This window comes from Argiope bruennichi, chromosome 7 (genome assembly GCF_947563725.1).
Source record: "Argiope bruennichi chromosome 7, qqArgBrue1.1, whole genome shotgun sequence".
Lineage (NCBI taxonomy): Eukaryota > Metazoa > Arthropoda > Arachnida > Araneae > Araneidae > Argiope > Argiope bruennichi.
Window position 1 is genome coordinate 42,967,347 of NC_079157.1, and position 13,806 is coordinate 42,981,152.

Consider the following 13,806-nt stretch of genomic DNA (forward strand, 5'->3'; position numbering starts at 1 on the left):
TGCCAGCCGATTTGTCAAAAGTCACATCGGCGAATTTTTTGCGGTTGTCAAGCGCACACTGCGCCAAATCTCTAGTTTCGCAGGGATAATTTTTTTTAAAATGGGCTTTATTTTTGACGCCATGAAACTTTTTTTTTGCGCCAAAAAGATTCATTGTTTTTCAGAATCTTCATTTGTTCAATCGACTAAAGTTTTAGGTGGTAAAAAAAAAAAATGACTGCCATAGGCAAAGTGTGTATAAATTTCTTAAAGAACTAACTTTGTAATCTATGTAAATAATCTAATATGAATAATAGTACACATTTTTTTGAAGCATGTTCATTGTTAACAAACACGATGAAGATTAATCTTTAGAATATCGATTTTAAAAAACGATGTGTTTCCAGTATATTAGAACTTTTTAACGTCAAAAGTTTGTTTAATAGATTTTTAAAATATTCCAATTTTTTTAGCTTTAAAATTTTCGATCAAATACATCCTGTAAAATTTTTTTATTCATATTTTTTTTTCAGAATTTGACTGCTTTATAATTATTTATCAAAATTAATGTGTGTTTTATTTTTTGTATTTATAAACTTCAAAAAATATATTTGTCCTTAATTTATTGTTTACTTATTCTTACTGAGTGATTGCCTGTTCTAATCTCTAAAGTGAATTCATGTTGGCATTATTTTAGATCAAATGGAATTTTAAATTTTTATCAAAAGTGTAACAAACTTTTTAAATTCGCTTTCGTAAATTGTTTTATACATTTTGATTCGTTATATTAATCCTTTCACAAAGATTTGTGCTATCAAAATGTTGCCAACAAAAAGGTAGTTCAAAGCCAAAAATATGCAAAATTGTATCAAACATCTGATTTTTTTTAATTTCACTAGTGGGTTAGAACAATCTTGAAATGGTTTTTGATGGTTATTCTTATTAATACAATTCATGTCACATACTTCAAACACTTTGCACTATATTATTTTTGGACAAATCTTACAAAAAAAAAAAAGTGACGTCATATGCAAGCAATGTGAGATAAAATTGCATTTAGACTTTTTATAATATGCGCAGTTACATAGATCACATGTACGTTATTCTTTCATATTTCTGATGGAATTAGTGTGAGATGAAGTATCAATTCCAGGTAGTAGAATGAATGATATTATGCGTAACATGAAGGATGTTTGACGTAGAATGAATGATTCTGTAGCTTTATCCACAGCTATATCCACCAGCTACCGCTATATCTGTAGCTATATCCAGTGGGAATGGTTCTTCCCAACAATAAAGATCCTGTCTCTTTTTATCCGCATAAAATTGTGGATCTTGGATAAGACTGCGATTAATTTTCAGAGCATTGGTGAACGACAGTTACGAAATATATACCTTTGATATGCATGCATCATTTTTACAGAAACTGTCGTTCGAATTTGCATTTTGGACACCTTTTTGATAACCGTATAACGCCAAAATTTAACACAAAGCTATAGCTATGAGATGATACACCCGAATTTCATTGATTTAAGTCTCCCGCTTAGAAGTTAATATGTTTATTTGCATCTAGAAGCAACTGTCTGACGGATTTAGCTCAAAATTTGATAAATATATTTATTTTAGATGCTACACCTGTGTACCGAATTTTATTTCCCCGGCTCTTTGCATTTTGCAGTTCTTAGAGTTCATTTGTACTCCAATAGATAGACTTCTTCTGAATGGATTTCGCTTAAAATCTCACAGAAATCTTTAAATTTAGTTGTAATTCCATATGCCAAGTTTCAGCCGTCTAGATGAAGGCAGTTTTGAGTTAATGGGTTCACAGATAGACATAATGCAAAAAATATGTTTTCTGGATTGGGGAAGTCATAGCGTTTATGAGTTATTTCGTTTATGCGGATCTAAAAGAACAGATCAACCATCTGACGGATTTGTCTCAACAAGTAGCTATATTTTAGATGGTAACCTATGGACCAAATTTTTTCTACATGGTCCTTTGTGTTTTGTAGTTATCGAGCTTGTCAAACTACAAAACACAAAGGGCAAATTAAGGGTCCTTTCTATTAACTCTTATTCATGTAATGACATGCTTTCTATTAACTCCTTGAATAACTCTGAATGTGTGTTTTAAACAGAGTAACTCTAAGAATTTGATGTAAAGAACATGCTTTCTATTAACTCTTTCTATTATTCTCTTTCAAGCTATTAAACACAAAGGGCAAATTACAAAACACAAAGTGCAAATTAAGCAAATTCCTATATTAAAGCAGACACGAATGGATTTCTTTCAAAATTTGATAGAAATCTACAAATTTGATCCAAAGTCCATCCATCTAGCTCGTTTTCAACTATCGTGTTTATAGACAAATCAGTAAATTTAATAATAATATATAATAATAATCGGTAATAATAATAAATGTCTTGTCAAATGTTCGAGGAGGTAGGTCTAAAGCGTGGAAATTCCTCGAAATCTTCGAATTTTTTTTTATGATTACAATACTTTTATACATAATAAAGGAGAAGATAATATACATCATTTTTTAGAATGAATAATATTATTTGTAAAATGGAATATAATTTAAATAAAATTAATATTTTTTTGTCTAATATTAGAGCCCTGCTGTAACAAAGTATCTCAACAGCTCAAATTCCAAAGTTCATAAGGTTCACAATTGCTATAAATCTTACAAAAACTATATGAAATTCAGGGTACTCGGGGAATAGTAAAAATTTAGTCGCATTTTTCTCATGCTGCCAGAAACAACAAACTGTAACAAAGTATCTCAACAGCTCGAATTCCAAAGTTCATAAGGTTCATAATAGCTATAAAGCTTACAAAAACTATATAAAATTCAGGGTACTCGAGGAAGAATAGAAATTTAGTCGCATTTTTCTCATGCTGTCAGGAACAAACAAACTGCTGTAACAAAGTATCTCAACAGCTCGAATTCCAAAGTCCATAAGATTCAAAATAGCTATATAGCTTACAAAAACTATATAAAATTCAGGGTACTCGGGGAAGAATAGAAATTTAGTCGCATTTTTCTCATGCTGCCAGAAAGGATTAAGACCTCTGAAATATCTCAATAATTTCTGTCCCAAACAAACAAACATGTATCGAATACACTCCAGTTACTCACACGCCATTCAGATAAATCCAGTTTTTGAAAATCGAAGCTCTCACACTTCATACAAAAGATGCGGGATTCGTGCGTGAAGAATTGATATATTTGCCAAAAAAATGTGTCCAAAATACCATAAGTGGGACTTGCAATACATTCTTTGAGCTCTGCGGGAAATCCACCGAGAAATAATCCTTCTCGCCATTGAAGTGTTGTAACGCCAGACGAATACATTCTTCTTCGTGACCCCTGATCTGCAACAATTTCACCACAAACGCTTTTTTGATGGAAAACGACAACAAACCCCAAATATAAATAAATAAATACCTTGCTTCTGTGGTTAGGGTTCCCCACCTGGGGTTAAGCCGGTAGGTGTTGAAGAACTGTCAAGTTCATGTTTTGGAAAGGTGGTTCTATAAACATACCTAGACCACCCTCCTAGTTACTGTATTGTGGTAACTAGCCAGACAGTTGATTATAAGTTGGGATATTCCTTATAGAAATCTTGGATTGCTTTGTTGTGGGTTGTTTGCGAGTGAAACGCGACAATTGATTTTCCGCGATCCTTTGTGGTGAGTTAATCTCAGATTGCTAATCCGACAAGAAAGGTAAAATTTGAAGATATATTTTGTTTTTGATGTTTGGAAGCTGAAGTTTTTCAGTAAGGAGATATGGTTACTTGGAATTTTACTGCAGAATTCTCGAATTCAACAAACATATTTGAGGACTGAATAACGGTTTTCACTTTGCATGAATGCAAAATAATGTTTTTAACAATTCAGAGTATTGTTCATGCCAAATGAAATAAAAGGACTCTCAACTGATGCATCGCAAACTTGATTTTTATCGTATTCATTGTGCATTTCGTCTCAATTTAAAGTTTTTTTTTTTCTAAATTACTTTAAATGAATAAATTCTAGCAACTTCCCTTTTTATTTTTTTATTATTATTTTTTAAAATTTTCTTAAATACAAGGAATTTTTGCTTTAAAAAATTATTGCTTTATATTTCAAAGCTGCGGTAGTTTTTATTGATGATGATGATGTCGTGCCCGCGTTACCACGGAAAGTAGCTTCTGCGGGTAAAGACCCCTGAGCACCCGAGGGCAGATGTCTGACTTCTAGCTCATATGAAGATGAAACTCACACATTCGCTTGCACAAACCCTTTTTTCAGGGGGGCACATTCACACACCTCACAGATAGAACACAGACGAAGTGCAACCATGCCCGAACAAGAATTCGAACCCGGAACACCCAGATCACGGGAAAGATGCGTTATCCCTTCGCAAGGATGCCGGAGTATTTTTTATTAAATTTTATGAAATGTTCCTTAAATATTTTGAGTTTTCTTATTTTACATCCGGAAACTAAACTAATACAAATTTATTTAGAAATTTATCTCAAAGTTCATTGAGAAAAATTGATGATATATATTAAAAAGCATAAAAGAAATTGATATTATAGTTAATTGTAAGAAAGGGTAGAAAATATTACTTCACACTAATGTTACAGAAAAAAACTCTTCAGCACTTTAATCACTATTAAGTTTTATCAATTTATATATAGCCTTCGTTATTATATTTCTTTATCGACATAATAGTAATGACAAAAAATTAGGGAAGATTTAATAAATTGTGTGTTTATCACTACATTACTTTCATAATTATGCGTTCGAAATAAAATTAAAAAAAATATATTAATCTTCTTATAATTAGAACATCTAAATGAGCAGTAAGTAAAATTTAACAAAAAATGTCTGAGGCAAATGCAATTTTTTTATAAGAAATGTTGCCTTTTATGTCCAACTTACATCATCTTTATTTATTGAATTATTAAAAGATGCTCTGAATTTTTCTAAATTGGAGACATCGCCAAATCTAGCAACACTGCATCTGTATTCTGACCTCCAAAGAAATATAGAGTTCGCAAGAGATACGCAATATAAGCTCTAACATCTCAACCCATTGTGCCGAACTCCCAATCCTCACATTTTCTTCCACCTTTCCTTTCTCTACCTTTTTTTTTTTTTTTTGGAAACCTATATTCCGATGCAAACAGTTCCCTCTACATATTCTTTGAAAAGTAAGTATACAACATATCGACAGCAAGCAAGTCCTAGAGAATCTTCGCACAACTGCGCCAGGTACACTTTTTGGGTACCTTCCCTGGGCATTGTTACACCCCTGGGTGGTGTTGTATTTCACTGTTATGCTAATTCCACGCGGTTCCTTTTTGTCCATGTCCACCCCTTGCAAACGATACAGGAAGCTTACCCTGGCTTAAGGGCATACTTCCTTTTTTCCCCTCCGGGGGTTAAGTCCCAAGAAAAATCCCTTCAATGAAAATTTCTACCCCCTTTCCCCATAACTTTCTGCGAGTCTATATGTGGTTGGTTCTGTCTATGAGCGTATTGTGAATCCAATGTTTGTCGTCATGCAGTTTCATGAATATGGTTACTGCTGACAGGTTACTGCAGAGATATTCGACAGGAGTGTGACAGTAGAGGCTCTCTTGACACGCCTGCCAGCTGTCATTACGATTTGAATAAGCCTGCATCGTAATGAGGCGAGATCGCTGAAAATATGAGGAGGTTGAATGGGATTTGAACAAATAGTGATATGCACCAATAAAAGCCCTTTAGTTCCACTTAAGCATAATCTCCTACAGGTTGAAAAATTATAATTTCTTTGGAGTTGATGTTTGCCACTCGCATGCCAATATTGAGTTTTTTTTAAGTATCTACCTCACAAAATACTCAAAAATACGACCGGAAAGGGTCTAATCATAACGGAAAAATATTTGGTCATTTTTCATAGAATTGTAAAAAGAAAATGAGTCTGTATCCCAATTGTATGAAAAATATCACTGAGATATAAATATTATGTTTTGCTAGTCATTTCGGTGACCAATTGGTATTTAATTTTCAATTAAATATTTCTTGCAGATTTCTCTTACTGGCTTCTTGATTAAAATACTTTTAAATTTTGATACGCATGTACTTAATATTTCAGAAATCTTTCGCCTTTCTGGTTGTTTTGTATACAGATTTACCAGCCATCTCATCTAACATTTGAATTTTAATTTGAGAGAGAAATGCTAAAATTTCAACAAATACAAAATTATTTAAATGTGGACGAGCAATAATTTTTTTTCATCATTGAATAATTTTAAGTTAAACATTTATTGTAAGTTTAAAAAAATTTCAAAGCTCTTAATGAGCATATTTTAAACATAAAGCGATTGACCATGGAAAAATTAGCCATTTTTTTCATAACATCATCAACAACAATAGAAGAAAAACCGGGGATGAAATATTAATAACCGCAATGAAAAGAATTTGAATTTCTTTTGAACTGTGAAATATATTTTAATAAAATAAGCTTAAAAATGTTTTAAAAAATTGATTAAAAACAGACAAAAAATTAACTGTAATTTAATTAGAATCATTAAAAAGATTTTTGTTTTGAGATTTAATATGGTATGAAATTTATTTTTGTACTGCAATATTTTCGGCAATTATTGGATGAAAAACATTGAATTTTTTCTTAATTTTTAATTAATTTAAATTTTATAGCTCTCTTCTCCAATCTGTTTATGTATCAAACTTTGTAGCTCTAGATCAATTTATTGTATTTAAAATGGAATGGATCTATTCATATTGAGTAATGCGATGTATCTTTTCAGATTCTCAAATTACTTGACACAGAAAAATTTTATTAAATTAATTAATTATTATTATTAAATTAATTAGTTTATTAGGATAATGAACTCTGTAGTTTGTTAAACTATATTCACATATTCGTATCCTGTATAGTGTCAACTCTCTATAACACACAGACACTCATTCGGTTTTATTATAATTTTAAATATTATACTACAAAAATAAATTTGATTAAATTTACTTTAATTACTTAAGTTTAATTACTTTTAAATCTTTCTTGTCGATTTTAATTAATTTTGAGATATTTTTACATTTATTTGACAACAATGTACTTATTTTTAATGTATTTTAAAATGTTGTCAAGAAAGTTTTCAATGAACGCCGCTTATCCACTTCCATTTTAAATTAATAATTGATAATAGATATGAATTCTGTATTTATACGCTATTATTAATAATAAACATTATCAAATATTTGACTCTTTTTTCTGGGGCGTAGTGGTTGGGAAGTCTGGAAAAGTTAATCCCAAACAGTGGCGTAGCTAGAGTAATAGGCGCACTAAGCAGAATAATATTTACGCCACCAACCGCCATCAGTGGTTCAGAAAATATAATCAGCGCTTGAGGCATGGCATTATTTTTCTCTTTAAGATTTTTTTTTCCCAAAAAAATTGTGTAAGCGTACTCATCTGACTCAATAGCGCTCCACAAAGATGGTACCCGAAACATCTGTATCTTCCTAAGACTCACTTGTAGCAACGCATTTGACCCAAGGTCCTCCTCGTGATAACTAAAATATTAATTTTCATCAAACTTTTAGAATAGGGTTTTCTTTTTATCAGTAAATTCTGATTTATAGAAACATACTTAGAAAACTTTTTCGATGTCTCAATTTCTTCTGTCAAAGTAAAAAAATTTCAAAAACTAATTAAGATGTCTATTTGAAGGTTTTGCCAATTATAATCTTCAATATAGCAAGTAAGTAGAATTTCAAAAATGTTTCTCACATTATTTTTGTAAAAAAATGTAAAAGATTTCTCAAAATTTGCACTCTTTAAAATTAATTCCAGTCACAAATTAAAAGATTTTTATTTAAAAGAGAAAAATCAGTGTTTCAACTACAACCCATCCAGTGCCAACTTAAATGGCTTGTTTTGAACAGCCAGTTTAATAACTTAAACCAATAAAATTGTTGTTATAAATTTTTAATTCCACTAGATTAGTGTGGTTACAATTAATTCAAATTTTAAACTTAATATATAAGTGAGGGAAAAAATATGAAAGCTTGAGATTTATACTTATTTTTGAACTGTCATTGATATTTCTATCAAAAGCCTTTGCGGCAAACAAATTTCAGAGGTCTCGTGGTATTTCGTTTTTCTGACAGATAAGTCAGACCGGACACCGCGAAAGATTGTTATTTTATAAGAGCCAAATCAAATCAAATTAGCTTCAAAATTAACTGTGGAAGAGGGTGGTATTAGAAAATTGCTGTTGTTCTCCTGTGAATTTCAGGTTAGCTGCTCAAGTTTTAAAGTAACGAAACCTGTTGTAAAATAAAAATTTTTAAACCTCAACTTTTAAAAAAGGATGCTAATAAATGAGGTGCCCATTCTAACTATGCCTTATCAGTAAATATGTACAACGTTCCAAATAGCAGTCACAATAGCATCGACAGGTAAAAGAAGGGGGAGGATAGAGGTTGACAGTGCTGGTAATAGGAAATCAAATAAAAAAAACAATATGCTAATGACATTTTTTTAAAAAGAAAAATGTAGCTAAAAGACGAAAACGTAATATCATACTCTGGGAGTTGTTTGCAGTTGGAAAACCAATGGAGAGAAAAGTACATTGTGCCCTGAGCTCTGCTTAATTTCGCAATCCTACTGAGTAATATATTTCTAATTAATATATATATATATATATATATATATATATATATATATATATATATATATATATATATATATATATATATATATATATATATATATATATATATATATTGAATGAAGCGGAGAAGTGAATTTTATGGTGCTTCTGTCCGTAAATGTGTAATTGAAAAAATTACAATGACGCAATTTTTATGCCGTAACTATATTAGTTGTATTCAGTAAAATATTCTTTTAATCGAAAATATTCAATTAATTACCAAAATTGATAGACTTATTAAAAGGTTCTTAACATTTTCACGTCTAAAACGAAAGAATTCAATAATTCTGCGATTCTTTGACAAATATTGACTGAATTATAAAGATTAGTCAGTAGAAGATTTTTGATAAATCATATGTTTTAATTAAAAAACTCTATAAATTATTGTCTAGATGTTTAAAGTGTCAGTATATCAGAATTTTTTGTTTAACCCTTTAAAGGGCCATTTTTTTCTAGTCATATTATGTTAAAATATTTTTAGGCTTGAAATTAGAATAAGAAAAGGGATTCATTTAGCTTATTAGATAAATTTAATTTGATTAATTAATTAATTTGCTTAATTAATAATTAAGTAACAAATCAAGCCACATCATTTTGTCTAAGATAAAGAACTGAAGCCTCTAAGTTTCTGACTTACTAAAATAATTTGTCAGAACTTATGCCAACCTACATAATTTCATACAAAGATTGATAAATTTGGTGGGAAGCATACTTCCCACGGCCCTAGAAAGGGTTAAGATACTAGTGTGCCAAAACTATTTTGCTAAGTAAGATTAATAGGAGGACAGTATTGAATTATAGCTATTAATTCTTCAAAATTAATAGCCATAATTCCATATCAATGGCTATTAATTCTTCAGAAATATCAATTTTTTTCAGAATTCATTAATTTATTCAAACACACAGTATATAAGTTTTAAGTCATTTGGAGCATTTTTGCAATTGGAAGTATACAGTTATTGAACGTAGTTATACCTAAAGGTTTAGAAATTAGCTACGATTGGACAGAACAATCTATGCATAATCGTAAGCATGCAAATTTTAACACTAATATCTTATTTAATTATGGAAGATTTTTAGTTTTTGAATTTAATAATAATTTTAATCAAACACACATTTTTAATTTATGTCCTTAAAGAAATCAAGACTTATTTAATTCCCGAGGACGAGAAAAATACAATAATATTGCTTTGTAGATGTATAAATGTGTAGATAAATCATATTATTCTACGTTTGCTAAAAATTAAATATTTTTATGGACAATATTATTAATACTTTTACTCATATTTTTGGAATTAACATAGCTTACCTTTGAGAAATAAAAGGAAAAACCCTTGCATCATTTGAAAAAATAATGATGAATAATGAAGAACTTCGAATATTCCTGTAAAAGGAAAAAAAGATTTATTATTTAAAGAAAAAAATGGCAGCAGATCCAAATAAGAATGTGCTTCATAAAGCAGATAACTTTAAAAATGCCATCGGAAATTATAAAATTTCATGAAGGATATGTAAATTGGAAGGGCAGAATTTTATAGTTTGGAAAGAAGATTGTAAAATTAGAAATGCTTAGAAATAATAAAAGATTAATTGAAACCAAAAAAAAAAAAAAAAACGTGCATTTACTTTAAGAGAATTTATCTTGATTATTCATTTATAAGCGTTTTAAGACATTACTTACTAAACTGATTAATTTTCAATTTTCCTTCACAATAAAATTTTTAGAATAGTTTCTATCTAAATATGAAATGCTTGTGAAACAACTATTCACGAAGAAATTTGCTAATAAAAGGTTTAAAAATCGTTTGTTCTTAATTTGTATTCTCAATTTAATTAAAAAAAACATTTCAGACGAGTTTTATTTATTAAATATTTCAAATGATTTTGTATATAATATTTTTTTTTACGAAAGTAGTTTTTAATTTCGAAGTATCAAACATATAATTATCTTCCTTCCAAGCAATGTCAAGTATAGCAAGCAATTTTTAAGTAAATTCAAATATTATTTAGTAGTATAAGATTTTTTGGAATATTTACTATCGAAATAGGAGATACTTCTGAAACAGTTATTCATATCTTGTGAATGAAATTAGCTAAGGACAGTTTTTAAAAATCATGTTTCAATTTATATCCTCATTTTAATTGTTTAAAAATATTTCAGGTGATTAAATGATTTTGTATGTAATATTATTCTTCATATAAGTAGTTTTTAATTTTTGAATAATAAACATGTAAACATTTACTTAATAATGTAATTTAAATTCCAATTTAATTAATAGCATTTACATCAGCTCCTCTCTTGTTTAGACCTCTATAAGTTTGATTAAAAATTATTTTCAAATGTTTAGTACACTCAAAAAAGATCGTTCTAAAAATTCTTTTTTGATGATTAATTTTTTAAAAAATTGAAGTTTATTCATTCTAATACGAACAACTTAGAATTTTACACGATATCAAAGAACTTATAAACTATTTAAGTAAAAAATTTCCAGCTAATGTTTGAATGTGTAAATATCTACTCAGATGTACAACTTTTTAACCTTCTTTTTACGCTCGAATTTTTCGCTCCGCAATACCCTCTAAAGTAACAGCTGAACGTGATTAAATCATGGAATTTTCCAACTACAAGCCCATTAAGTCTGTGAAAAAGAAAATCACAAATGAATTCCATGCATCGTTCAGAAAACTGCTACACCCCCATGGCTCCAAACAGTATTCCGTTCTATCTACATCGCATGAGAAGATACAAGAAATCACCCAACAAAGATGGGGGAAAAAATCTGGTACTTTCATACTAAATCCTTTGTATTGAACGCAAGACCGAGCAACAAAAATACCGATCTCTTATTCAATTTCTTATTTGCACAACTAAAAAATGTGCCCCAATCGACAATGCTTCACACTGGGAGAAAAAGAAGCGATTGTATGCGATTTCGAAAAAAATATATATATGCAAATCAGATCTCCGAGTTGTTTGCAAGTGATTCTCACATATTTTGGGAAGCTTGGTGCTTCGTTTGCATATAACTACAAATACACGCTGTTACTTTCTTATTTGTTCTCTTTTTTTGTGAATATGTCGTTAGCTGTTTTTATTCCAATGTAGTGGAGGGTGTTTAAAAAGCAGGTGATCGGAGCGTTTTGGAGTTCTGAAGAGCTTTGGAGAGTTTGAATTGGCTTAAGTATGAATTTTTAGGGCAATTGACGAAGGTGCCCTGAATGACACCTGTTGTCGGAATGAATAATTATGCAAATCATTTTTACAGACCGACTTCCTTACTTTGCGATAGTAGGCAATGGAAGTTCTTCCAGCAACAAAGCAATTTTTGAGGTTTTTGTTCACTTTAGAGAATTTCAGTTCTTTTCTTCTATTATATTGACAAAAAAAAATCTTGCTGATTTCGTTTTAGTATAGCTAGGATTTTCTATATTTTTAATTAAGGTTGCTAGTGATAAATTTTTTCAAACATGTTATAAAATGGAGTTGAACATGTTATAAAATTTCCTAATTTTGTAGAAAATGCATTGAAAAAACTCCTAAGAAATAAAAAAGTTCGTTTAAAGCCAAAAGTGTTTTAAAAAGAGAACAAAATATGATTTTTTTTCCCTTTATTATGCCTAAAATAGTATAAATCAAAGGTTATAGTCTCCTAGGTTAGAAATTTAAATATTAGTACAAAATTCTTCAAATAACAGAAATAAAATATTATCTAGCTCCTGAGCTAAAAAATAAGCTATATTTCTATCCACTATCTCAATAATTGCTTTTGATTGAAAAATAATATGAAATTTTGATTGTTTTCATATTATGAAGAATTTAAAAAAGAACTATAAAATCGTTTTAACTAATAGATTATTTATTCTGCATGTCGGAAATTGAAAAATATTTTGAGGAATTGTCATTCCAATTTGGAATTAGAAAGGTGCATTGTATTTTAATAATATGAAGGGATTTTGTGTTAAAATATTTTACCAAATTTAAGTATTTGGGGAAATAGCAGCCGAAGATGCATGTATAATGAATGCTATTTCCTAAAGAAAGAATGCGGAAACTGAAATCAAATTATTTTATGAAGTAAATTATTCTTAAATAAAGAATATTGGATAAATACATATCCGCTATTTTAGACACAAATCAATTTTTCAGCATAGTAAACAATTGAAATAATTCAATTTCTCTTTTTTCTTATTATACGTAAAAAGAAAATTTCTCATTTAGGTAAAAATTGTTTTTATGAAAAAAGATATTTTTAATTTAAAGTACAAACATCCAATATATTTCATTGGATGTTGAAGAAGTATATTCTCCTGAAAGAAGGAGCACAGAAACTTAGCCAGCAAGACATTAAGTCAATATATACTTTAAAGTCCATAGTCTTTAAGGAAATGATAATCAGTTGAATGTGCTTTAAAGTTAGTAATACACTAGAAGACATTTAGTGGGCATGTATTTCTACAACTGTGGCCCCTAGACTACAAGATATTCCGTCAACACACTTAAACAACAAGATATTTATTTGAAACAGAGATGACAAAATATTTAGTATATATATATTTCTGTGACCATAGCTCTTAGATGACGATATATTTAAGTTTCGCTAAAGTTAAGCGAATTCTCCTGCAAAATTTATGACACATAAAGGACTTGCATATTTGCGCAGAAATATAGTAATTTTTTTTATTATACCTATTTTAAATAATTGTGAAGTCTTAATAATTATTATTTGCAACTAATTATTATACAGATAATTTTAAAAGTCAATAACCATAAACTATCACAAATTATGATTTTTTTTTATTTATATGAAATTATTTTTTAATTGGACTAATTTAAGTAATATGTTCTACAAGTTACAGTTGCAGTTAAAACTATTAAATTTAAAAACCGTTTGTTTGATATTAGGCAGAACTTTTCAGGTGATAATGTACTTTTTCAATGCAAAATAATTTTTAATTAACTTTTTTTAACTAAGAAATACTATCATTCAATGAATTCTTATGGACACTAGATAAAGAAGAAATCCCTGATTTTAGGGTATTTCTTCGAGTCAAATGTTCTGTAATGTATAGACTTTTAATCGCAATAATTTAATAATTAATTTCATCAAA

The 13,806-nt window shown here is 29.1% G+C and overlaps 1 long non-coding RNA gene across 3 annotated transcripts in view; it reads right to left on the reverse strand.

Annotated features, from left to right (window-relative positions):
- Positions 1–13,806, reverse strand: part of LOC129976673 (uncharacterized) — a 372,556-nt gene that overhangs the window by 76,826 nt on the left and 281,924 nt on the right. For all 3 annotated transcript variants that reach the window (XR_008785164.1, XR_008785163.1, XR_008785165.1), the window contains one exon: positions 10,007–10,081. This is a non-coding gene — a long non-coding RNA (uncharacterized LOC129976673). The remainder of the gene's footprint in view (positions 1–10,006; positions 10,082–13,806) is intronic.